The sequence below is a fragment of the Salmo salar genome, chromosome 16, assembly GCF_965601325.2.
Source record: "Salmo salar chromosome 16, fSalSal1, whole genome shotgun sequence".
Classification (NCBI taxonomy): domain Eukaryota; kingdom Metazoa; phylum Chordata; class Actinopteri; order Salmoniformes; family Salmonidae; genus Salmo; species Salmo salar.
In genome coordinates this window covers 19,132,196-19,160,061 of record NC_138306.1, presented here as the reverse complement: position 1 = coordinate 19,160,061, position 27,866 = coordinate 19,132,196, and the positions used below count along the sequence as shown (strand labels likewise).

Sequence of the window (27,866 nt, the reverse complement as noted above, 5' to 3'; positions counted from 1 at the left end):
GATACGGTCTTATAATCAGCTGTTCCCTCCCCGGACTTTGTGTTAAATGCTCTATAACAAAGCTTTCTTAATGTCCAACAAGCTTTCTCTGCCCTTAACCTTGTTCTGAACACCTCAAAAACAAAGGTCATGTGGTTTGGTTAGACGAATGCCCCTCTCCCAACAGGTGTGATTACTACCTCTGAGGGTTTAGAGCTTGAGGTAGTCACCTCATACAAGTACTTGGGAGTATGGCTAGACAGTACACTATCCTTCTCTCAGCACATATCAAAGCTGCAGGCTAAAGTTAAATCTAGACTTTGTTTCCTCTAAGGTAATCCCTCCTCCTTCACCCCAGCTGCCAAACTAACCCTGATTCAGATGACCATCCTACCCATGCTAGATTACGAAGACGTAATGTATAGATCGGCAGGTAAGGGTGCTCTCAAGCGGCTAAATGTTCTTTACTATTCGGCCATCAGATTTTCCACCAATGCTCCCTTAAAGGACACATCACTGCACTCTATACTCCTCTGTAAACTGGTCATCTCTGTATACTCGTCACAAGACCCACTGGTTGATGCTTATTTATAAAACCCTCTTTGGCTTCACTACCCCCTATCTGAGATATCTACCACAGCCCTCATCCTCAACATACAACACCCGTTCTGCCAGTCACATTCTGTTAAAGGTCCCCCAAGCACACACATCCCTGGGTCTCTCGTCTTTTCAGTTCGCTGCAGCTAGCGACTGGAACGAGCTGCAACAAACACTCAAACTGGACAGTTTTATCTCAATCTCTTCATTCAAAGACTCAATCATGGATACTCTTACTGACAGTTGTGGCTGCTTTGCGTGATGGATTGTTGTCTCTATCTTCTTGCCCTTTGTTTTGTGCTGCAACCATGTTGTGCTGCTGCCATGTTGTGTTGCTAGCATGCTGTGTTGTCATGTGTTGCTGCCATGCTATGTTGTTGTCTTAGCTCTCGCTTTATGTAGTATTGTGTTGTTTCTCTTGTCGTGATGTGTGTTTTTTCCTATATTTGTATTTCATTTATTTTTAATCCCAGCCCCCACCCCGCAGTAGGCCTTTTGCCTTTTGGTAGGCCGTCAATGTAAATAATAATTTGTTCTTAACTGGCTTGCCTAGTTAAATAAAGGTAAAATAAATAAAAAGACGTTTGGCTCAGGTTTTCTGGGTCTCTATGTTTTTGGTTGGATAGGTTTCTCTTTCTTAGGTTTTTGCCTTCTTCATCAAACCATTTGTCATTGTTGTCAATTTTCTTAGATTGTCTGCTTGACATTTTTAGATTTGATAGGGAAGCTCAGAGGTCAAATATACTGTTTGGGTTTTCTAAAGTTTACACATTCACCATTACAGTGAAAAATTTTGTCCAGGAAATTGTCTAGAAGGGATTGAATTTGTTGTTGCCTAATAGTTTTTTGGTAGATTTCCACCTCTCTCTCTCTCTCTCTCTCTCCTCTCTCTCTCTCTCCTCCTCTCTCTCTCTCTCTCTCTCTCTCTCTCTCTCTCTCCTCTCTCTCTCTCTCTCTCTCTCTCTCTCTCTCTCTCTCTCTCTCTCTCTCTCTCTCTCTCTCTCTCTCTCTCTCTCTCTCTCTCTCTCTCTCTCTCTCTCTCTCTCTCTCTCTCTCTCTCTCTCTCTCTCTCTCTCTCTCTCTCTCTCTCTCTCTCTCTCTCTCCTGACAGATGCCCATTCCTTAAAATACCCATAATTTTTTATTACATGCTTTGTCCAGCAGGCAGATAATTGGCCTGAATATTTGCGTGGCTCTCATAGTGCAGAGCCCAGCATAGCTCTGATTACTTCTGACAGGGACAACAGGAGTTCAGGCTGCCAAATAGAGGCTTTCTGAGAACCTCATCCACTATCTACAACATGCACCCTTGGAGAGAGAGACAGAGAGGGAGGGGAGAGAGAGAAAGATAGTCTGAGAGAAACAGAGAGAAAAAACACAGGGCGAGAGAGTAAAGAGCGATGGAGAGAGGGAGAGACAGACAGAGGGGGAGGGGCATTTGGAGGGTTTCAGTCCCGAAGCTCTGGGATCCCTCATAAAGCTCCCAGTCTATGTGGGACTGTGTGATCTATATGTATGGCATACCGCTATGTGGCTGTGCTGAATGGTATGTGTGCATCTGGTGAAGAGAGGACTGTTGTTGACTACAGTTGCCTGTTTTGTTTATCTGTGGTTTTGAACTGGGGGTTATAGAAGACATGTAGACTGTACTTAGACTGAGAGTAGACTGCAGTACTCCAGCGGAGTGACTGTTGTGTTGTAGTGGTGTGAGGGCTGTAGTACTGTAGCAGAGTGACTGTTGTGTTGTAGTGATGTGAGTGCTGTAGTACTGTAGCAGAGTGACTTGTGTTGTAGTGACGTGAGGGCTATAGTGCTGCAGCAGAGTGACTGTTGTGTTGTAGTGACGTTGTAGTACACTCTTAGAAAAAGGGGTTCCAAAGGGTTCTTCAGCTGTCCCCATAGAGGTTCCCCTTGCGGCCCTCCCCTGAGCCCTCACGTCACTAGAACATATACAACAAACCTCGTGTCACTGTAAACATTATAACATATCCAAACTGTACCACTGGAGTACTACAGTTTGCTTAAGTACTACGTACGGCCCTTACGACATTCAAGCCTCAAGTCACTAGAACATATACAACCTAAAGGGTGCTACACTCTTAGAAAAAAAGGTGCTCGAACTTAAAACTTAAAAGGGTTCTTCCCCACAGGATAACCATTTCAAGAACCCTTTTTGGTTCCATGTAGAATCCGCTGTAGAGAGGGCTCTACAAGGAACCCAAAAGGGTTCTACCTGGAACCCAAAAGGGTTCTTGAAATGGTTATCCTGTGGGGAAGAACCCTTTTAAGTTTTAAGTTCGAGCACCTTTTTTTCTAAGAGTGTAGCACCCTTTAGGTTGTATATGTTCTAGTGACTTGAGGCTTGAATGTCGTAAGGGCCGTACGTAGTACTTAAGCAAACTGTAGTACTCCAGTGGTATACAGTGACTCGAGGGCTGTTGTATATGTTCTAGTGACGTGAGGGCTCGGGGGGAGGGCTGCAAGGGGAACCTCCAGTAAATTAGAGTTCAGGCACATCCCCAGACGCCTTGGCCAGGGTCCTGAAAAGTTGGCTGCTTCCCCCCATTTTTTCATCTCCACTTTTCCGCTACATTCCTGTTCTTCCCCTCTCTCTCTTCTCTGTCTCCCTCAATCCTGCATTTTGCTCCAGATGTGGCATTGTTTCGACCTATTAGTTTTTGACTGCGGCCTGCAGAAATGCAGTTCTGATGTCACGCTCTATTTAAAGGGAAAGGCCATGTGAACTTGGTGGAAGACTACTGAGAAGCGTGTGCCAAACTTTAAATCTTTATAGGTTATGTCTGTTTGTGTCTGCTGACTGCTATTATGGCACGGTAAAGACAGGACGATGTGTCATGGACATGCGACAGCATTCAGTTCCCCCAATGTTGAGTGAGGCTTCCGATGAAAGAGGGTACTGTGTCTTTCAGCCTGATTGTAGATCTGATTCTATATCATGTGTGACAACAACCATAGGAGTTACATAATCCATGTATATACAAATTATGTTGACACTAGCATATACAGTGCATTTGGAAAGTATTCCCATTGACATTGCATGTCAGAGAAAAAACCAAGCCATGAGGTCAAAGGAATTGTCTGTAGAGCTCGAAGACAGGATTTTGTCGAGGCACAGATCTGGGGAAGGGTACTAAAACATTTCTGCAGCATTTAAGGTCCCCGAGAACACCGTGACCTCCATTATTCTTAAATGGATGAAGTTTGGAACCACTAAGACTCTTTCTAGGGCTGGCAGCCCGGCCAAACTGAGCAATCAGGGAGGTGACCAAGAACCCAATGGTCACTCTGACAGAACTCTAGAGTCCCTCTGTGGAGGACAACCATTGCAGCACTCCACCAATCAGGCGTTTATGGTGGAGTAGCCAGACGGAAGCCACTCCTCAGTAAAAGGCACAAGACAGCCTGCTTGGAGTTTGCATAAAGGCACTCTCAGACCATGAGAAACCAGAATCCCTGGTCTGATAAAACCAAGATTTAACTCTTTGGCCTGAATGCCAAGCATCATGTCTGGAGGAAACCTGGCACCATCCCTACGGTGAAGCATGGTGCTGGCAGCATCATTCTGTGGGAATGTTTTTCAACAGCAGGGACTGGGAGACTTGTCAGGATCGAGAGAAAGATGGACGGAGAAAAGTACAGAGAGATCCTTAATGAAACCCTGCTCCAGAGAGCTCAGGACCTCAGACTGGGCCAAAGGTTCACCTTCCAACAGAACAAGAACCCTAAGCACACAGCCAAGACAACGCAGGAGTACATTCGGGACAAGTCTCTGAATGTCCATGAGTTGCCCAGCCAGAGCCCTGACTTGAACCCAATCGGACATCTCTGGAGATACCTGAAAATAGCTGTGTAGCAACGTTCCCCATCCAACCTGAGAGAGTTTGAAAAGATCTGCAGAGAAGAAGCGTAAAAACTCCCCAAATAGAGGTGTGCCAAGCTTGTAGCGACATACCCAAGAAGACTCCAGGCTGTAATTGCTGCCAAATGTGCTTCAACAAAGTACTGACTAAAGGGTATGAATACTTATGTAAATTGTATATTTCTAAAAACCTGTTTTTGCTTTGTCATTATGGGGTATTGTGTGTAGATTGATGAGGGGAAAAAACGATTTAATCCATTTTAGAATAAGGCTGTAAAGTAACAAAATGTGGAAAAAGTCAAAGGGTCTGAATACTTTCCAGAATGTGATCATAGTGTAATTGATAGTAAGTTGATACTGCAGTAACTATAGTGTAGTTCAATAGGTTGAGAAGTGCCCTGTGCCCATTTTTTTATGGGAAAGGATGGCATTGGCAGAGCATGGCAGAGGGCACTGTTTCTCATGATCGAGAGTAGTCACATGCTCCCTGCCCTGCTAACCCTGGCTCTCTGCTGTAATTGGTCCTGTCAGTCACTGAGTCTGGCACCTCATGCCACTGTGGAATGGGATAATGAAGCTCCCTCAGTATGTGTACTGTGTGTGTGTGTGTGTGTGTGTGTGTGTGTGTGTGTGTGTGTGTGTGTGTGTGTGTGTGTGTGTGTGTGTGTGGCGCACATGTAGACAACTTTGCAATGTGTGTATGTGCATGCATGCATGTCTAACTGTGTGTGTATGTCTATGTTTGTCTGTCTGTCTCTGAAGAATGCATGATGTTATATGTTAATGACTCACACGTTCAATATTTAGGCTATAACAATCTCATTGACTCTGTCTTCCATAGGAATTGATTGTTTCCCCTCCTTGGGGGATTAACATTTCAAATGGCAGCAGAGGGGGACATGTGTGTCCCCTCTCTCTCTCTCACTTCCTCTATAATGACTGAGCTGATTGTGCCTCTTTATTGAGCCTGTCTACACAGCAGAGGTCCCAGCTAACAGCAGCAGCAGCTGACTAGCAGGCCCCTAGCTAGCTGTCAGATTCCCCATGGGAATGTTCCCTTCAACACTGTTTGTGCTTCAAACACACATGTTCTTTCTGGGCCTGTCCTTGTACACCCTCTTCAAACATCCATGAGGGCCATAATGGCTTCAGTTCGGTTGGCCCTAGCCGAAAAAACTCTCACCGAAGTCCAAAATGAACAGAAACGTCACAAAATGTCGTCATAATATATGCACAAACTCTTCCGAACTGTTTCGGCTGGGAAGCATGCAGCATGCATTAAGGTGACAACCCCTGTGTGAGTGCATGTTTACCAGAAATGGAGTCTCTCTCTCTCTTTCCATTGTTCCTTCTCTTTTCCTCAGTTTGGAGTGAATGAAGTTAGTGAAGTGAAGGCAGGGAGTTATGGGCATGTTTCCATTCAGACATTCAGACATGTTTGAGTGTACACACACATCCATAAAGCAGGGAAAGCCTTACCCATTAAAACACACACACACTTTCAACCCCCACCCCCCACTTCACCCGACACACCCATAAAGCCAGGGGAAAGCTGTGTACCTGTGAAATATAGTAATCAGCTGGCTGCTGTTTGCTTGGCCTCTCCCTGACCCTGCTCCCTCAAGGTTCTGCCTACTGCTGTTGCAGACACATCCATACAGGGCTCACAGCCTTCTACCATAGCTTGTTTTTCACAAGCATTGTTGCTCTAAGACACTCAGCGTTGAGGGTTTTAAAAGCGCAGCCCATTTTGTGATCCCCTGGGTTTGAATGTAAAAAAGTATTAGTCTAAGAAAACAGGGGTTTGAATGTTTTAAAAGTATTGGAATCGATCATCGCTGTGGAATAAGGGTTTGGAGGTCTTGAAAGCCCAGGTTATCCGAGTTGAGGCTGTGAGGTGATCTCTCAGGTGTTCAAGGATGTTTGTGACTACCGTTTGTGTTGTAGATGTTTCGAGAGCTGCGTTCAAGACATACTAGTGTGCCTTTATCAGGTGTTCAAGGCTGTTTTTGAACAGTGCTGTAGTCATCTAAAGAGCTGCGTTCAAGACATACTAATGTGTCTTGGTCTGTAACAAAAACACTGTGTTCCAACAGCACAGCAGCTTAAATATAATTTGGGTGTTGGTGTTTTATGTGTGATGTATTTGTTTGACTGCAGATGTGTGTTTGGACCCAGACAAGCTGCATGTGTCCCTCTCTCAGAAACACAAAGTGTCTTGGATGCCGTACAGATCAACGCCCCCGGGGTCAACATCAAAGGCACACACACACACATACACACACACACACACACACACACACACACACACACACACACACACACACACACACACACACACACACACACACACACACACACACACACACACCACACACACACACACACACACAGAACCCCCACCCATCTTCCCAAACATACTCTTTGACTGGCCTTGTCCAGCACTGCACCCTTTTCTCCTCTCTCCTCCCCGGGCCAAATCTTCCACATGACCAAAGCATAAAAGTGTCGTCTCGAGGACCAGATGGTCAAACACATCTAGGTGATCAGTGCTTCCGCTCCACATTCTGTTTATGAGGAGATGTATATTACACAGCACACATCCCTGAGGGGGAAGTGTATAAACCCCACACCCAGCCTAGAGCTGGCATGGCCAAACATTCACAGGCTCAGTGTGAGGGGGAGGAGGGAGGGAATGTGGGGGAGGGTGGGGTTGGAGGGGTGAGCTGTGTACCTGTGAAATATAGTAATCAGCTGGCTGCTGTTTGCTTGGCCTCTCCCTGACCCTGCTCCCTCAAGGTTCTGCCTACTGCTGTTGCAGACACATCCATACAGGGCTCACAGCCTTCTACCATAGCTTGTTTTTCACAAGCATTGTTGCTCTAAGACACTCAGCTTTGAGGGTTTTATAAGCGCAGGCCGTTCTATGATCCCCGGGTTTGAATGTAAAAGTGTCAGTCTAAGAAAACAGGGGTTTAAAGATCATTGCCCCTGTGGTCAACATCAAAGGCTCACACATACACACACACACACGAACACACACTGATCTCAACCCACCCACCTTCCCACACACACTCATTGACTGGTCCCTTTTCTGCTCTCTCCTCCTAACAGTGTCGTCTCGAGGACCAGATGGTCAAACACATCTAGGTGATCAGTGCTTCCGCTCCACATTCTGTTTATGAGGAGATGTATATTACACAGCACACATCCCTGAGGGGGAAGTGTATAAACCCCACACCCAGCCCAGAGCTGGCATGGCCAAACATTCACAGGCTCAGTGTGAGGGGGAGGGTGGGTGCGGTGCATTCACACACACACACACACACACACACACACACACACACTTTTGAATGCATGTGAGCGCAACCGATCACATACACACTATAGACACACAACCATACACAGGTAGGCTGATAGTCACACAGATACACAAACACACACAGAATATACAGAATACAAAGATTACGCATCATTCATTAAACAGAATACTTTACACACAATTTATTCATTCATATATGCGGGGAGCAAACATTGCCAAGCGTCCTGATTGATCGGTCTTTGACCTCGGTGCCAAATTCACAAACTCTGTGTGCAGCCTACTTCATATGGCAGCGCCAGTCATTTCATTTCACCAGTCATTAGTTTTTTACACAGGACCTCATATGGGTTTTAATGGGTTTTATAGTAAAGACATGTAATTTAACTGTAAAAATGTATTACCTTTTAATGTGGCATGAACACAACCAGTCATGTTTTCATCTGATTGTCAAACAAATCACTTCAAAAAGTAGGTTACCTTCGCACGTTCGTCCAAAATCACCCCAGCATCCGAACGATGGACTGTGCACCCGCCAACTTTTCTTCAATAGGTGAGGGAGCGAAACATTTTATTTAAAAAATTACATCATTTCTCTATCTAAGTTTGTACCAACAGATGTAGCCTATTGAATATCACTGTAGAATAGGCCTATGCATAAAATGCATCCTCCAATTGCAATGTCTGTTTATGCCCACACATTGTCTCAAGAACATTTTCAATGTTTTATACCCTCAAACACCACGTTAGGCATATCCCATTTCAAAAATAAGCCATCATCACTATCAATTGTGTATGATAATTCTTAATGTTTTACCGGTGGAATGTCCAAACTGCATCTCCAATCATTTGATCTCAATCAGTTTCATGTGAAGCATTTAGATCTTCTTGAATGACTGTTTCCTGAGCCAATTAGAGCAGATGATGTGAACAAACTATTAGACTTTCTTGTATGGAAGTGTGTATGCGGCGAATGTGTGCCTGTGTGTACATGTTATGTGTGAGTGTATGTGTTGGAGTGTCAGTGTAAGCATGTGTCAGTGTGTGGGTAGAATCCAGTGTGTGTGCATAGAGTAAAAAATAGTTAATGCAGGGTCAATGCAGATAGTCCAGGTAGCGATTTGGTTAACTACTTAGCATTCTTATGGCTTGGGGGTAGAAGCTCTTCAGAAGCCTTTTGGTCCCAGACTTAGCAATTTTTGTCTGCCTGGTATAAAGGTCCTGGATGGCAAGGAGTTCGACCCCAGTGATGTACCAGGCTAAACGCACTACTCTCTGTAGCGTCTCGCACTCGGATGCCAAGCAGTTGCCTTACCAAGTGGTGATGCAGCCAGTCAAGATGCTTTCAATGGTGCAGCTGTAGAACTTAAAGTATATATCCTGCCTTGTGGCACGCGCTGTTGAGTTTTGGCTGCATGTAGGACTGTGGCAGACACAAAATTTCTTCAGCCGGTGAATGTCAAGCAAATAACTGTCGATCTCACGGTAATTGACCGTTAATTAACATAAACACATTTAGCTTCTCCTGGCTAATAAATCCATGTAATATAGCCTACTGTAACGGCTGTCGTGAGAGAGAGTAGACCAAGGTGCAGCGGAGTTAGTGTTCATCATTGAATTTAATAACAGCAAGAACACTATACAAAACAAAACAAGAAAACCGACAGCCAAACAGTCCTGTCAGGTGCAAAACACTAAACAGAAACAATTACCCACAAAACCCAAAGGAAAAACATGCTCCTTATGTGTGACTCCCAATCAGCAACAACGAACTTCAGCTGTGCCTGATTGGGAGCCACACACGGCCCAAAACAAAGAAATACAAAAACATAGAAAAAGGAACATAGAACGCCCACCCAATGTAACACCCTGGCCTAACCAAAATAAAGAACAAAAACCCCTCTCTATGGCCAGGGCGTTACACCTACGCCTTAACAAAAAATCAATTTATTTTAGACAGGTCTAAAGAAACATGATATGAAGAAAATATAGTGTATTTCAGAAGAACAGAACAGCACACTGAGTTGTCCTTATGTTAGGTCCTGATGTGGCTATGCCAAATGGCGGTGGCCTACACTAGTTCCTTTAGCAAACAAGATTTGCTTATAATTCCATGGCATTACTTTGTTATTTTTTATTGTATGAAGAATACAATTGAACAAAGCTGAATAAAATAGAAATATTGTCTACAAACGATTTGAGGGAGCTCGTACATGCGGCTATTCTGTGTTGAGCGGTTAACAAAGAAATAGTTTTTCCTATATGCTTAATTTAGAGTTATTCATGTAACTTTAGTTGTTCTACAAACATTGAGCTATATGTTTTGATTTTTAATACATTGTAAAGCTGCATGATGAGATTCTAATAATGATTTGAAAAAAGTTGCCTGAAAGGCATGAGCTCTGCTTTGTTTTTTTGCGCAGTGTGTACACACTCCAATAGTCTCTCATTCACAATTTGACAAGCACTTGATAATGCCTCGAATTTCACGGCGGCATCCCCTTTGTGGCGGTAATGCACGCAAAAAAAATCCATGCCTTTTGCGGCCCAGAGTGCTGCGTTGTGCCCTTCTCCCTGAGTGTGCTGCGCAATCGGAAGCCCTCTCACTCACATGGCTCTCCGTCACGTTATCAGATCTTTCTCACAGGCTACAAGTGAAGACAGACACATTGGCGACGCAACTGCGCGCATCCTTATCTAATTCCGAGGTGCATATTGGAAGAATTGTCGACATGTACTTTTCGTCAGCCAACAAGATGAGTAGGTCTAACGAACAGAAAAAGCACTAGCCTATGTCAATCTAAACAAAAAATAAGTTAACATTTATATACAAATATTATATTAATAAAGGCTTTAGATTTATGGCAGCATAATACAGCATATTATTATAAAATAATATGTGATCATTGCTACAAAAGTTAACCTATTCTATTCTATGCAAGAAATAAATATTCCAAACATAGTCTGGGACATTTGTGGGATGCAATAGATCCCAAATTAATACAACCACTAGCATCAAAACACCTTTTTTATGCATTGTTGCTGACACAACAGATCAGAACGTTTAGCTTAAAATTTTGATAAACTAGGCTATTTCTTCACATTATAAGCGCAGCAATGTGCACATGGTAGTAGGCTATAAGCGCACATGTTCCATTAATGGAAAACACCAACATCAAAAGTTACTGCAAATGCAATTATTTATCTAATGCTTTTATTATTAAGGTGCATTTTTATGGTGAAAATTATCTTCCCCAAACTTGAAACTCACGCACTGTTTATATATGCCAGTTAGGTTCTACACCCCTTGTAGAGTGGATTCATGTGCTTAATTTTCAGAAGTTATTTGGCCACTTTAGTTGTGATACAAACCTTATTAAAACATATAGGCCTATGGGCTAGGCTACATGACGTATGCGACTATGAGTCGAAAAAGTCGCAAAAAAAAGGCATTGTTTCTTATGCTGGGCATCATTCACAAGTGATAATGCATCATTCACAAGTGACAGGCTAATATTGTCACCCATCAGAATTTTCTTAATTTAATCTTGTCTTTACATATACTAAATAATATATGTGTCAAATTTGTTTTGATTTAGAATGGACCATTATCATGCAGCTGTCTCGAAACAGGGACGGCGGGAAAAAATACATGTCCTCTATGCACTTAAATAGCGAATGGAGGATGCTTTTCCCCATGGCTTATTTTCATGCCAGCTAGGTAGGCTATACTCCTGTTGTAAATATAAGCAATGTGCTTAATATTAAGAAAGTTGAGAAATAAATATAGTAGGCCTAGCCTATAGAAAGCTGATGGGATCCTCGTCTTTTTATTAGTGGCCATCACATGTTTTCTCCCGCAATTGCACAGCCTATAGAAATGTTGCTCAACATAAACTCATGGGCTCTCATGAAGTGTTTGGTTAGATTTTCCAATACATTTGCATTTATGTCAGAGTGATAAGAGGGACAACAGAGTGCTGAGTACCAGGCAGTTAGCAAGTTTGGTAGGCTACTAATGACCATCAGCAGCATCAGAGCTTGGAGAAGCATAATTACCGTGACCGGTGTGGCGGTAATACGGTCACCGCAACAGCCCTAGCTGCATGATACTTTTTTTTTTACTATTCAGCTTCAGATGAGAATATGCCTGAGGATGTGTTTTTGGTGTAAGGTATACTATGCTACAGTATATGCCATTATATTTGGTTCTATTATGAGAAAACAAATTAATCATTGTGTGATCTTGCGAGACATTTCTGTCGGCGCACGTCTTGGTCAAATAAATGATCAATATTTCTATATTTTATATAGGGCAAGGAGGGCAAGGACAAGGGCAAGGAGGTACTGTAGGGTGGACCAGGCCCCCTAAGCCCGCCTATAACAGCGGGCCTGCCTGTCAGTCTATCCTCTCCTCACCACACTTCGATTAAGCCAAACGTAGTACAGTACTGTAGAGTGATGTGGATTGGAAAAGCACCAAGTGGTGAAGTGATGGGGTCCTTTTCAAGCTGTTAAGAGGGTAGAGATGAGAAGAGTCATTTGGAATCTATGCCTTATAGTCCTACTCGTCACTTCAAGATCACTTCTCACAATGGTGCTTGCTGAGTAAGGGTAGATCAAAGCTAAATCATTATCTCGCAAGATTGTCATGCATATACATCTGGGATGGAGGGAGAGAGGGAGGAAGGGAGAGAAGGATGGAGAGAAGGGGGAGAGAGGGAGATAGCGAGAGAGCGAGAAAGGGGAGGGAGGGAGATAGATGGGGGGAGAAGAGTGAGTGTGTGTGAGAGAGAGCGAGTTAGAGAGAAAGGAAAGAGAGTTAGAGAGAGAGAGAGAGAGGAAGGGAGATAGAGAGAGAGATAGAGAGAGAGTGAGAGAGGGGGGGGAAGAAGGAATGAAGGGAAAGACTCCAGGTGTGACCCATCTGAGTGTGCTATCCCACTCCATGGAAAGAGGTGTGGTTTGCAAACCCTCCTTATATGATTCACACACATTCTTTACGAACCCACTTTTACATACTGTACACACTTTAACAAGACTAAATTCATGTTGTCCAAGCTGGAAAGATGGGTGGTAAAGAGAAAAAAGATGGTCAAATTAAGAAGTGGGGTAATGAACAACAGTAGCCTATCGTCTCTCTTTGTATTTTACCAAGCTAGAGTGTTTTCAAGTGTCTGTAGGCCTAACATGTAGTTCTACCAGCCAGAAAGCAAAGATAGTGCATCTGTTTGGATTATTTATTTGAGAGATTATATAGCTATTTCCCCTATGGTGGGCATGCTAATTCTTGCAGGGCCATTTAGTTTTCATCGAAAGCAGAAATAGTTTAAAATAGTTTAAAAGGAAGGTGAGTTGTCATCAATCAAGCAGCCTGGATGATGAGCAACAGACCCTAAGGCAGGGCGCTGGATTAACTTTTTCTAGTAATCATTGTCATTACAATAATAGGATCACATTTATGTAAAGGTCATAGCACTTAACATTGTAGGTTATGTAAGTCATCACAATCAAAACCAATATGTGCCTGATATTTTTTGGCTTGTTTGGTTTGAGCTCTTTACTGTGATCTTTGGGACATATTTCTCACAAACAACCATGGTATGTGTGTCTCCCCGTTTCGCATGCTTGCATACCTGTGTGTGTGTGTGTGTACATGTGTGTGAGAACCCCTATTAATGCCTCCTCTCCTGCCCTCCTGTCCTCTCTCTGTCATCTCTACATAGGACAGTGCATGGCGACTCCTGTACCCCTGCCCTTTAGCATTCAGCCTCCGTGCAGCGGTGTACATCTCATTTCCGTTGCTGCATGTAGCTATAAACGGCCAAGGATATGAGAAGAAAGAGATATGTTATGTGAACCATGTGTGACTCCCGACGCAGATGGAATGAAGGGCAAAAAATTGGGGAGCTCAAAGGATGCTGCGCCTCTCTGCCTTTCCATTCCTCCATCTCTCCATCACTCCATCACTCCTTACCTTCTTTCAGGCTGAAGCTGAAATGCCTGTTACCTAGATGCTAATTGGCGATCTAGAATTAATAATAATTTGATGGGTGCTTATACGCATGTGTGAAATGGACATTTGTTGTTTTTGCATATCCCAACTCCCCCGAGACACCCTCGGAGAACTGGTCTGATCCTTGAGTCCTACTGCTTATATACAGATAACTGTCAAAATAAATGAAAGGGATACAAAGTATATCGAAAGGGTGTGTGTGTGAGAGATTCTTATGGGAGATTCTGGAGCGTGCCTGAGACAGTGTTTTCGACCACCATCAACAAACACCAAATGATGGAATTTCTCATGGAAGTTCCAGACACTTGTAGAATCAATGCCAAGGCACATTGAAGATGTTCTGGCAGCTCGTGGTGGCCCAACACCCTATTAAGACACTTTATGTTGGTGTTGACTTTATTTTGGCAGTTACAGTACCTGTAGATAGACACACATTTGTCCCGTGAGGTTCAGTAGGTAGAGGTTGGCCCTTGCAACGCCAGGGTTGTGGGTTTGATTCCCACGGGGGACCAGTACAAAGAAGTATGGAAATGTATGCACTCATTAGTGTAAGTTGCTCTGGATAAGAGCGTCTGCTAGACTAAAATGTGAATGTGATATAGATAAGGTGTTGATCTCTATTTACTTACTCTCTTTAGGTTACACAGATTCCCAGTTGCTCTCTCTTCTCTTTAGGGCCCAGTGTTATGATATTGGTACGCATGGTACTTTCATAGTAGTAGCCTATACAGTATCTCTACCTGCACACTCATCTTCTGCACATTTATCACTCCAGTGTTTAATTGCTATATTGTAATTATTTAGCCACTATGGCCTATTCATTGCCTTACCTCCCTTATCGTACCTCATTTGCACACACTGTATATATACTTTTTCTATTGTATTATTGTGTAAGGGGTGCGTACTGGCGGCAGAGAAGTCAGGCGCAGGAGAGCAAAAACTGTGTTTACAACGGAGCAGTTTAATAATAAAAACCACCGGAATCAGAACAAACAATCAATGGGTACAAAACCCGTCGCACACCAGATAAACGTGCACATGCACTTACAATAAACAATTCCGGACAAGGACATGGGGGGAACAGAAGGTTAAATACACAACATGTAATGATGGTATTGAAACCAGGTGTGTGGGAAAACAAGACAAAACAAATGGAAAATGAAAAGTGGATCGATGATGGCTAGAAGACCGGCGACGCTGAACGCCGCCCGAACAAGGAGAGGAACCAACTTCGGCGGAAGTCGTGACATATTGACTGTATGTTTGTGATTCCATGTGTAACTCTGTGTTGTTTGTGTCGCACTGCTTTGCTTTATCTTGCCAGGTCGCAGTTGTAAATGAGAACTTGTTCTCAACTAGCCTACCTGGTTAAATAAAGGTGAAATAAAAAAAACACCAAAAAACAGTAGTCTATACAGTGATAAGTCTTCACACATGATGATGAAATCCATGCTGGTTAACGCTCTCTTACTTGTTATTCAGTCTTCGGTTGGGATTCATTCCAACACTTTCCCGACGTTCATGAAGATCATATTCACAGTACATGTTGCTAATGTATTTTACAATCAAGTACAATCACCACAATTGCAGTGCACAGGTCATGTATCTGCATTTGAAGAGTTTGGTAAATTAGCTTTTATTGTTTAAAGAACTTATGAAAGAGATTGGTGTGTTTTTTCACTATCTAATCATGGCATGGGGTTGTTCAATGACAGACATGTATTTGTTTAAAATCTATCACTTGATGGTTTAATTTCAGATGAGACAAATAATCATGTTTTTTTGCAAAATGCTATATATTCGCCTCACTATCAGAGAAATGAGTAGTACAGCTAGGTTTTACACAGTCAATTGTAACAAATAACTACATTTTTTAATAAACTGTACAAATGATACAAAAATAATAATAATGTTACAAAAATGAATCAATACAGAAATATGAGATCTGTATGTAAAACATTAAATTTGACATGTTAGTCATTTATCAGACACTCTTATCCAGAGTGACTTACAGTTAGTGTATTCATTTTAAGATAGCTAGGTGAGACAACCACATATCACAGTCAAATACAGTATATGAACATTCCATTCCAGCTAAACAATGGATATATGTGACTCACCACCTGGATTCGGTTTTATGTAGCAAAATGTGAAATGGTCTTTTTTACATTGGATAAAAGTAGAGACTCAAAGCTACAAAATGGTATATCATACACTACAGTTGAGGAACAATGGGAAAGTAATTCTGCTTTGAAAGTTGATCAACTTGTATACTCACTTTTGAGAAAATGGCGATTGAATGTTTTGGTATCTGGCTGATGATTTGTTTACCTCTGGATAACATGAAAAAAGCCTAACCAGCTCTGCTGGCAACAATTTCATAATGTTTTTTTGCAGATGTTTACTGACATCGGCCATATTCAACGGGTGTTGTACACACGTCACGTAACGAGCCAGCCAGCCAGCTAACGTTAGCTAGTTAAACAACAATGAACAAAGTGCCAACAATGAACAAAGTGCCAGCAATGCCTAACAATGCCTAACATTAGGCTCTAACTACAAAAGCAAACAACTCTGGGAAATGAATAATAACGACTGCTAGCTAGCTAACAGTACACTTTAGCTTAAGACCAGTGATGCCAACTTAGCAATTTTGATGCTAGATTTAGCAACTTTCCAGAATACCCTGGCAACTTTTTTTTCAAACAGCACATAGCAACAAATTTAGCTACTTTAAAAAATGTATTTGGAACATTTAGCAACTTTTGAAGAGTGACTCAAATGCTAAAATGCACGTATTTTCCCTCTAAATGACACAAAAACGATTTTCTTTGTCACACACTCAGTCACAACACACATGCATGGCTGCAAAAGTGCATTGTGAGTGACGTCAGCAGCAGGCGCTCAGCTCGTGCACAGGCAGCAGCAGGCCAGAAGCAATTTCAGTAAATTGCAAATCATTGTTGGCTGACTGCAGCAGCAGTAGTACGGGTTCGACGAGCCAAACCCAATGAATATAGTTGGTCACGAATGTTTGATCTTGAACAGAACTTACAACATCATGTCTCAATCACAATTGTACAGCCAGAAGTACAGAAAAGAGTGGGAGTCTGTACCTGAACAAATGTCAAATCAATGTCAATTTGAGTAACGTTATTGTGTATTCTACGTAATGACGCAGTTTTACGTTATCACGCAATGACATCACAATGTCATTTAGCAACTTTTAGCAACAAATAAACCTGCCTCTAGCAACTTACCCTGAAAACTAGTTGGCAACACTGCTAAAGACATATAGCTAGCTAGCTAGGTAAACAATTAACCTAGCTAGCTAAACAACGTTTAAGATCACACACGTCACGTAACGTTAGCACGTCATGTAACGTTAGCTAACGAGCCAGCCATCTAACGTTAGCTAGTTTTGCAAAACAAACACATTTTAATACACACCTAAAATCAATGAATAAAACATCTGAGAACAGTAATATTTTACACACACATGAAGGTACCCATAAGCAATCATTTCTGGTGAAAAAACACGTGACAAATTGGTGCATATAGAGTTTTGGAAATAAATTCTTCATTTGTTTGAATCCAGGACTTGCTGCTTTCATACAGGTATGACATAGATATAGGTATTTTAGAGAGGTTTGACTCCAAATTTGACTTTTACATTATTAGCTCACACACACTATTTTAGCAGCTTCCCTTCTACATTCCCTCATATTGTCTGATATGAGTAACAGATAGATAGATTGACCAGACCAGATCGCAGCCAGACAGATATGTTATCACAGATGATAAGGGGAGCATCTCCCTTACCCTTTCCTCCCAGTGAGTGAGCGTGGGCCCGCAGCGGGGATGCCCTTTTAAGGCTGTCTGCATTGGGCCCTAGTTGTGTTTGTCTAGCCCTGGGATGGCCCTCCCGTTCCATGTTAAGACAGTATTAAATCATGGCCATGTCCACAACATTATTATAACCTTGTTGATCCTGGCCATCCTATTGTTCCAACTCATCCAAATCCCACAGAGTTACGAGAGATATGCTGTGCATACCATAAGACACACACACATTAGCGTAACCCATACCTCTGTGCATCTCATACTTCACACAACAGGGGCATTATTGATTTAGCATCTTAGAGAAGAAGGGCTGATTTAGAATCAGTTTAGCCTTTTAAATCATAATGAATAAGATTACATGGATGTGGGGGACCTGATCCTAGATTGGCACTACACGCTGTCTTTATCTCACATGCATAATATGAGACATACAACCGGGTGCGGTCACAGCACAATACAGCCGCTCAGCAGTTACAGTACTAGAACTGCAACACCGTTGCTTTAGTTTACAACCACCTACTGTAGCACATTGAGCCATATAGCCTTTACGATTGAGGGTTACGGCAAAGCAGAAAGCACGGTAGCTTGCCTTTGCAACTGAGAGACGCAGGATTGAAGCTAGCGTTAGTATTGTGTCACGTCAGGTTAAGGGGCTAGGTTAGGGCTACAAAATACAAGCTGAATAGAGAAAAGAGGGATGGTTTAAATGAAGCCCTGCCAACTATGAGGCCTATTGTCTGTGTATGTGTTTCAATGCACTAGGACTTCTAAGCCAGCTTCCTTTTAACCTTATTTACCTCAACCCAAGCATCATTAACCTCACCAGCCTACTGTGGTATGCAGTCGTGTCGGATTGAAGAGACTACTTTGAGGAACGAAGAACTAGAAGCCAGCGGCTTTAGCATTCTTTAGCATCCATTCTTTAGCTACTCTCAGTTATTATCAATGCATAGCTACTTTAATAACTCTACCTATATGTCATTAATTACCTCAATTACCTCGATACCGGTGCCCCCACACATTGACTCCGTACTGGTACTCCCAGTATACAGCCCCGCTATTGTTATTTACTGCTGCTCTTTAATTATTTGTTTTTCTTATCTCATACTTTTTTTAGGTATTTTCTTAAAACTGAATTGTTGGTTAAGGGGTTGAAAGTAAGAATTTCACTGTAAGGTCTACACATGTAGTTCACTGTAAGGTCTATTCACTGTAAGGTCTACACAAATAACATTTGATTGATTTTTAATGGCCAGCAGCTGATGACAATGCTCCATTTCTGTTCCAATTCTTCAAACATTCTTAGAAAGAACAGCCAGGTCCATTCACAGTCTCAAGCCCCTCCAGCCCTTCATTCCCATACAAACTCTTGGCTGAATGAGGTGTATTTCACACACACACACACACACACACACACACACACACACACACACACACACACACACACACACACACACACACACACACACACACACACACACACACACACACACACACACACACACACACACACACACACACACACACACACACGTGGTGGTCGGTGCCGTTTAAGCTTAGGGAGGATTTTTTTTTCATGAGCATGGCCTTATTTCTATTACAGCATGTAAGATGATTGTCATTCATATTCCATTCACCCAGCTCAATGTAACATCGATAGGTTTAGGCTACTACATTATACTAGAATTTGCGCTATACCCATCATGATGTTGCTACAACCTAGCCTACAAATTAAAGTTTCTAACAGTAAAGAGTAAAGATGGAGTAAAGATGACAGACACCGACACATTCAATACCGCCTTGCACACTCTTGCCTGCATTTAGCTGATGTAGGGTGTAATCATTAGTCCAAACAGTTGCAAAACTAAAACGAGAGTTTCTATTAGACAAATCCAGGTAGATCTGTCTCCGTTTCGTTCCGTTCGCTTCCATTTAAGAAACGTTTTGCAACAAAATCAGCGAAATGAACACACCCCTGATCGTAGCAGCCACATAGGCCTGCAGCATCATCACTTTGCTTGTTGTATAATTCCTTCTGGCATCTATGCGCTCTCCTCATCTCACCTTTTCCCTTTGCTTGTGGACTTCAGTGCATAACGCAACAGCTGTCTGTGCCGCAACAGCTGTCTATGACCAGGCAAAAAAACTCTCCAAGCCAAACCTTCATACCATAACCACTACACAGCCTACATTGTTGTCACCATATTAGTTAACGTCATAGTCAACATAGCTACTAGATCTAATCCAATGCATGTGTACAATCACGCAGTACAGTGAAGGCTCCAGCAAGCAATTTAGCAGTTACACCGGTGGGAGTTTTATTTTATAAAACGAAAAGCTTACCTTGACTTAGAAGAGTTGCAGTGTTGGAGCTTACCTTGACTTGGAAGAGTTGAAGTGTTGGATAGCCTTAGCCAGCTAGCTAACATAAATACCATTCCTCTCTGTCAGGTTGTTGAGTAGGCTAAATTAGCTGCATTAGTTAGCTAAGTAAGTAAGTGAAAGGCAAACTGGAAGAAGAATACAACTAAATATAGCTAGCTCTCTATCGCACTGATGCTTCTCCTTCATTTTTTAATAAATGTATTTGTTCAAAACTGTTCAACTATTGTCTTTCTGTCTCTTTGAGTTAACTACTCACCTCATTTTATGCACTGCAGTGCTAGCTAGCTGTAGCTTATGCTTTCGGTACTAGACTCATTCTCCGATCCTTTGATTGGATCGACAACATGTCAATTCATGTTGCAAGAGCTCTGATATGTTGGAGGACGTCCTCTGGAATGGAAAAGAGCTGTTGAGGCAACTGTAGACCTTCCTTGCAAAACAGTGTGTTTTAATCAGTTATTTGGTAAAGTGAATATATTATTATAGTTTTATCTAAAAAGGATAACATTTTAATGTTTCACTATTTTTAGGAAATTCATTGAGTAGAATGGTCCTCCCCTCCTCCTCTGAGGAACATCCACTGACACACACACACACACACACACACACACACACACACACACACACACACACACACACACACACACACACACCACACACACACACACACACACACACACACACACACACACACACACACACACACACACACACACACACACAAACAAATCCTGAGGCGAGCGAGGCAGAGCTTCAGGTATGCTAACAACATAAACGCTGTGCTGTGTTAGCCCCGGAGCATGAAGAGATTTTCCTGCTGTGGTTGCGGCTCTGAAAATGTAAAACCTGGGGGCTTTCAAGGATTGTCTTCCTTCCAACAATAGGAAGCCTAATAGCTAGATCATCTCCCGTGACCACAAATGCCTCTCTGTACATGGTACTTTTATTAGCAGAGCTTAAATGTGATTAAGGAGACTTAGCGTGCAGCTGAGTGACGTATGCAGGTGAGGAAGAGGGGCAGGGGACCCTATACTGATTCTCATGAGATCACCCTGACTTTATGTCTCTCACTCACTATTTTTTCTACTTTCTGTAGCTTTTCTCTAGCTTCTTCGCTCAATATTTTTGTCTCTCTCTTCTCCTCTCTCTCTGTTCCTCCAGACACAAACACAGCCCCTCCATCTCTCATACCCCAGCAGGGTAAACCACCAAGACCCGAAGAGACCCCACACTAGTCCTGTTAGTCCTCATCTCTCTATGTCTTATCGTGCTACCTATGTGGTCCCGTCTCCACTCTACAAAGTAGTCTTCTAATGGGACACACTCAGAGGGTGGAAGGGAGAAGGGAGTGGAGTTGGAGAGGGGGTTGGAGCGGAGAGGGTAGGCCCAGACCAGAATGCCTGCTATTGGGCTTCCCAATAGGGTCCGTGCAAGACCTCTGCCATAGTCCTCCTCTGCATGTTCCCAGAGGCACTTTACTAGCATCCTGATTATTAAACAACACACTTGGGCTGCCACTATTCCATTTCATCCCCATTATTACGGAAGATAGTCGCCATTACTGCTGACATTCTATTTTCCACTAGACAGAGAGAGAGAGAGAGAGAGAGAGAGAGAGAGAGGAAAGAGACAGAGAGAGACATAGAGAGACACGACAGAGAGAGAGAGAGAGAAGCCAGAGTAAGTGATATGGAGGAAGACAGAGATCCTGTGTTTTGGAAAATCAGTTTGCAAAACTTCATTTTTTTCTTGTGAAGTTGAGAGCATGTGTTTTGGAACACATTAGTTCAAGTGTACATCTCCCTCCTTAGATATTCATTCAACATAATAGACTATTAGTCCTCGCGCACTGCTGATCTGCAAGTCCCAAAAACATTCAGCTTGAAGTCGTTAGATGTGAACTTAACTTACTGTAGGCTGCTCTGTGATTAACCTATACTATTCCATCACTTTGCCTTGATCACTTTTTCTCCCCCTTTACACACCACATCCTCTCGCTTTCTTCCTTTACAAACACTCTCGCTGTCTCCTTTCAATTTTCTCTCTGCTTTTTACTTCATGGCGCGTGTTTTGAAAGTCAATGGATAAAATACCCAAAGATCTTTTTGAACACTCACTCAGAGACCACGGAAATTTAAATCAAAGATGTCAATCAAATCAGACACTCACCAGTCTACAACATCTCCTCTGAATTCTTCTATAGACTCCTGCTGTGCCTGTATTCATAAAGCGTCTCAGAGAAGGACTGCTGATCTAGGATCCGTTTTTCCTTTCAGATCACAAGAAAGAAGACCAATACGAACAACAGGGGGATCTGATCCTAGATCAACCCTACTCTAAGACGCTTTGTGAATACAGGCCATGCTGGTTTTCAGCTCAGTCCCCAGCGCTAATGGCATAGAACAGTGATGGATGGAGTGTTCCTACTCCATACGATGATTGCTCAGTAATCTTGAAATATCAGTATCTGTCTCCATACCCTTCAGTCATGTAGGGCCTGAATTCTTTTTTACTAAATATTTCCTGCCTCTCTACCCTGCCAGCCTTGCTAACAATTCAAGGGTGAGAGAACGTCCCATGAAATGTGTCTAGAACATTAATATTGGATATTCTGAGAACATGGTAAGTTCTGTTTGACATTATAAAAATAACTTCCTACATGACTCAAGGGTATAGAGACAGGTACTGATAAAAGGAGATCCTTTCAAGATGAATTGACTGTGTGTTATACTGAGCAACTATCGTATGGTGTAGGAATACTCAATCCATCACTGTTTTATGCCCTTAGTCCCGGGGACTTAGCTGAAAACCAGCAAGGTATTGCAGCTTTCCCATTAAATGTGTCTAGAACATAAATATCTTATATTTGAAGAACATGGCAGCCATGTTCTGTGTGTGTTTGGTGTGACATTGATGGAATATTATCCTAACCCTCAGAAAACTGGACACATTAATGTTCTTGCAACGTCCCATGAAATGTGTCTAGAACATTAAAGATGCACTATGCAGAAATCGCTCTGCCCTTTCCTGGTTGCTAAAATACTAATAGTTCGCCTAATGTCAATGTATGTGACAAAACAAGCAAGCATGGTGCAGAAAATCATTGTACCATCTAAACCACTGTGAAATATATTTTCCATAACCCAAAATATTGAGTTTTCAGCTGTTTGAAGCTGGTCTACGAAACCGAAAGTACCATACGCTCTAACTTCTAGGCTACCTGCCGTCCCATCTAACACACATTTCAAATCAAATGAGTGAAACAACAGAGTGAAATGCTTATTTACAAGCTCTTTACCAATAATGCATTTTTAAGAAAATACAAAAAAAAGTAAGAGATAAGAAAAACAAATAATTAAGGAGCAGAAGTAAATAACAATAGCGGGACTAAATACAGAGGGTACCGGTTCAGAGTCAATGTGCGGGGGCACCGGGGTCGAGATAATTGAGGTAATTATGTACATTGACGTAGGGTTATTAAAGTGACAATGCATAGCAGCAGCGTAGCGGTGGAGGGGTACAAATAGTCTGGGTAACCATTTGATTAGCTGTTAAGGAGTCTTATGGCTTGGGGGTAGAAGCTGTTTAGAAGCCTCTTGGACCTGGACTTGGCGCTCCGTTACCACTTGCTGTGTGGTTGCAGAGAGAACTGTCTATGACTAGGGTGGCTGGAGTCTTTGAAAATTTTTAGGGCCTTCCTCTGACACCGCCTGGTATAGAGGTCCTGGATGGCAGGATGTTTGGCCCCGGTGATGTACTGGGCCGTACGCACTACCCTCTGTAGTGCCTTGCAGTCGGAGGCAGAGCAGTTGCCATACCAGGCAGTGATGCAACATGTCAGGATGCTCTCAATGGTGCAGCTGTAAAAACCTTTTGAGGATCTGAGGACCCATGCCAAATATTTTCAGTCTCCTCAGGGGGAGTAGGTTTTGTCGTGCCCTCTTCACTGTCTTGATGTGCTTGGACCATGTTAGTTTGTTGGTGATGTGGACGCCAAGGAACTTGAAGCTCTCAACCAGCTCCACTACAGCCCGATTGATGAGAATGAGGGTGAGCTTGGTCCTCCTTTTTCTGTAGTCCACAATCATCTCCTTTGTCTTGATCACGTTGAGTGAGAGGTTGTTGTCCTTGCACCACACGGTCAGGTCTCTGACCTCCTCCCTAAAGGCTGTGTCATCGTTGTCAGTGATCAGGCCAACCACTGTTGTGTCATCAGCAAATTTAATGATGGTGTTGCAGTTGTGCCTGGCCGTGCAGTCATGAGTGAACAGGAAGTACAGGAGGGGACTGAGCACGCACCCCTGAGGGGCACCTGTGTTGAGGATCAGCGTGGCGGATGTGTTGTTACCTACCCTTACCACCTGGGGGAGGCCCGTCAGAAAGTCTAGGATCCAGTTGCAGAGGGAGGTGTTTAGTCCCAGGGTCCTTAGCTTCGTGATGAGCTTTGAGGGCACTATGGTGTTGAACGCTGAGCTGTAGTTAATGAATAGCATTCTCACATAGGTGTTCCTTTTGTCCAGGTGGGAAAGCGCAGTGTGGAGTGCAATAGAGATTGCATCATCTGTGGATCTGTTGGTGCAGTATGAAAGCTGGAGTGGGTCTAGGGTTTCAAAGCATTTCATGGCTACAGACGTGAGTGCTACGGGTCGGTAGTCATTTAGGCAGGTTACCTTAGTGTTCTTGGGCACAGGGACTATGGTGGTCTGCATGAAACGTGTTGGTATTACAGACAGGGAGAGGTTGAAAATGTCAGTGAAGACACTTGCCAGTTGGTCAGTGCATGCTCAGAGTACACGTCTTGGTAATCCGTCTGGCCCAGAGGACTTGTGAATGTTGACCTGTTTAAAGGTCTTACTCACATCAGCTGTGGAGAGTATTATCACACAGTCATCCGGACCAGCTGATGCTCTCATGCATGTTTCAGTATTACTTGCCTCGAAGTGAGCATAGTGAGCATATTTAGTTCATCTGGTAGGCTCATGTCACTGGGCAGCTCTCGGTTGTGCTTCCCTTTGTAGTCTGTAATAGTTTGCAAGCCCTGCCACATCCACGAGCGTCGGAGCCGGTGTAGTACGACTCGACCTTAGTTCTGTATTGACGTTTTGCCTGTTTGATGGTTCATCGGAAGGCATAGCGGCATTTCTTATAAGCTTCTGGGTTAGAGTCCCGCTCCTTGAAAGCAGCAGCTCTGCCCTTTAACGCGGTGCGATAGTTGCCTGTGATCCATGGCTTCTGGTTGGGGTATGTATGTACAGTCACTGTGGGAACGACGTCCTTGATGCACTTATTGATAAAGCCAGTGACTGATGTGGTGTACTCCTCAATGCCTTCAGAATAATCCCGGAACATATTCCAGTCTGTGCTAGCAAAACAGTCCTGTAGTTTAGCACCTGCTTAATCTGACCACTTTTTTTATAGACCGAGTCACTGGTGCTTCCTGCTTTAATTGTTGCTTGTAAGCAGGAATCAGGAGGATAGAGTTATTGTCAGATTTGCCAAATGGAGGGCGAGGGAGAGCTTTGTACGCGTCTCTGTGTGTGGGTGAAGGTGGTCTAGATTTATTTTCCCTCTGGTTGCACATTTAACATGCTGATAGAAATTTGGTAAAACTGATTTAAGTTTCCCTGCATTAAAGTCACCGGCCACCAGGAGCGCCGCCTCTGGGTGAGCATTTTCCTGTTTGCTTATGGCGGAATACAGCTCATTGAGTGCGGTTTTGTGCCAACTTTGCTCTGTGGTGGTATGTAGACAGCTACAAAAAGTACAGATGAAAACTCTCTAGATAGATAGTGTGGTCTACAGCTTATCATGAGATACTCTACCTCCGGTGAGCAAAACGTTGAGGCTTCCTTAGATATCGTACACCAGCTGTTGTTTACATAAATGCATAGGCCTCCGCCCCGTGTCTTACCAGAGGCTGCTGTTCTGTCTTGCCGATAGAGTGTATAACCCACCAGCTGTATGTTCTTAATGACGTTGTTCAGCCACGACACGGTGAAACATAAGATATTACAGTTTTTAATATCCCGTTGGTAGGATAAACGTGCTTTCAGTTCATCCCATTTATTTTCCAGCGATTGAATGTTAGCTAGCAGAATGCAAGGCAAGGGCAGATTAGCCACTCGCGGCCTGATCCTCGCAAGGCACCCAGATCTTTTGCCTCGAAATCTCTGTTTCCTTCTCCAGCGAATCACGGGGATCGGGCCTGGTCGGTGTCTGCAGTATATCCCTCCCGGCCGACTTATTGAAGAACTCCTCGTCCAATTTGAGGTGAGTAATCCCAGTCCAGAAGCTCTTACAGTAGCAGCAACATTATGTAAAAAGAAAGTTACGAACAATGCGAAAAAACTAACAAAATAGCATGATTGGTTGAGAGCCGATAAGACGGCAGCCCTATGCTCTGGCGCCATCATACATAATTTCTATGTGAATTTCGTCAGGTCATCCAAAAAGTTACATATTGCAGCTTTATTATCGTATATTCTGAGAACATGACAACCATGTTCTATGTATATTTGGTGGGACGGTGATGGAATATTATCCTAACCCTAAACTGGACATATGAATGTTCTTGCAACGTTCCCATGAATCGTGTCTAGAACATTCATAACTTATATTCTGAGAACATGGTAACCACGTTCTAGGTAAATTCTGTTTGACAGGGAATGGTCCCTTGGAAACAGTCCTTGCACAACACTAGAACCTTCCTATGAAAACGTTAGGTAATGACCTAATGAAACTCTTAAGGGAACATTTTCTAAAGTTGTGGGAATGTTTGTTGTTAGCTGGGAGCCAGTCTCCCATGAAGCTACTTCAGGAACTCTTCAGGCATGAGGTCCTCGGTTTAAATCAGGGGGGATAGAGAGAGATGGTGGCCATGTTGAAAGCTAAAAACAGCACACAAAAAAAAACAGCTAGTGTCTCTGGTCCTGGAAAGATTGCCTGATCCCAGATCTGTCAGTGACAATAAGTTGACAAGAGAGGACAAGCAGATCTAGGATCAGGCTAGTGGAGAGACACAGTAACAGCAACCAGGTTGCATCCCACTATATATGGAATAGGGTGCCATTTGGAGTGCATCCCAGGAATCAGGGAGTATAACAGTAGTAACCTCCTGCACTTAGACTTAGTAGTCACAGACATGGTTCAGGGAGATGCAGCCTAGTAAAACCCACAGGGCCGTGTCTCCCCTCTCTCACTCCATGGCCCCAGGCCAGGGATGATGTGATCCGCACTAGGGGAGGAAGGTAGAGTGGTGGGGCGCTGGATGGGGATACTGCAGAAGCAGTGGAAAAAAGGAAAAAAGAGTTGAGAGCCCGGGCTGAGAAAGTGCAAGAGGGGGAAAACGCTGAAGTACGCTCCGGCGGTGGTAGCGGCGTCATATCCCAGACTCCCTTACTGCTGGAGAGGCGCGGCGCCCACTTACAAGATGAGCTGGCTGCTAAATTACAGCTGACGCGTTACAGCGCCCTGATTTATTCCTGCTTTTCACACTTCTTCAGATGAGTGTGTGTGAGCATACACACCGCAGGTCTGCTGTGGTGTAGGGAGGGGTGTGTCACTGGGAGAGGTCATTTGGGGAAAGCTGCTGTGCTGCTGATGTTGTGGGGATGTACTGTTTATGCATTAGGCTTGTTTTCCTGCAGCCCCAGCCGTGTGTTCTGACAACATGTTTTACTCTCTTCCCACCCCTGATGTGTGAGTGTGACAGGGGCACAGACTCACTTGACTGGCTGGCCCTGTACAGTATAGTTTAGCTCAGCCTAGCATTTCTCTGCTCCGCTTCGGCAGGGGGTAAGAATCTGTCTGTCTGACCAATGATCAGGGTTCTGGAGAGGAGGAGTGTG

The 27,866-nt window shown here is 43.3% G+C and overlaps 1 protein-coding gene across 2 annotated transcripts in view; it reads left to right on the top strand.

The window, feature by feature from the left end:
- The window catches only part of LOC106573312 (uncharacterized), a 157,576-nt gene that overhangs the window by 79,379 nt on the left and 50,331 nt on the right, over positions 1-27,866 (top strand). The window contains exon 3 of one of the 2 annotated variants that reach the window (XR_001321308.3): positions 13,502-16,497. The exons of the other annotated variant lie outside the window; for it this stretch is intronic. The gene's annotated coding sequence lies outside the window, so the exon portion shown is untranslated. Of the gene's footprint in view, positions 1-13,501; positions 16,498-27,866 lie in introns of those variants that run through there. 2 annotated transcript variants of the gene reach the window in all.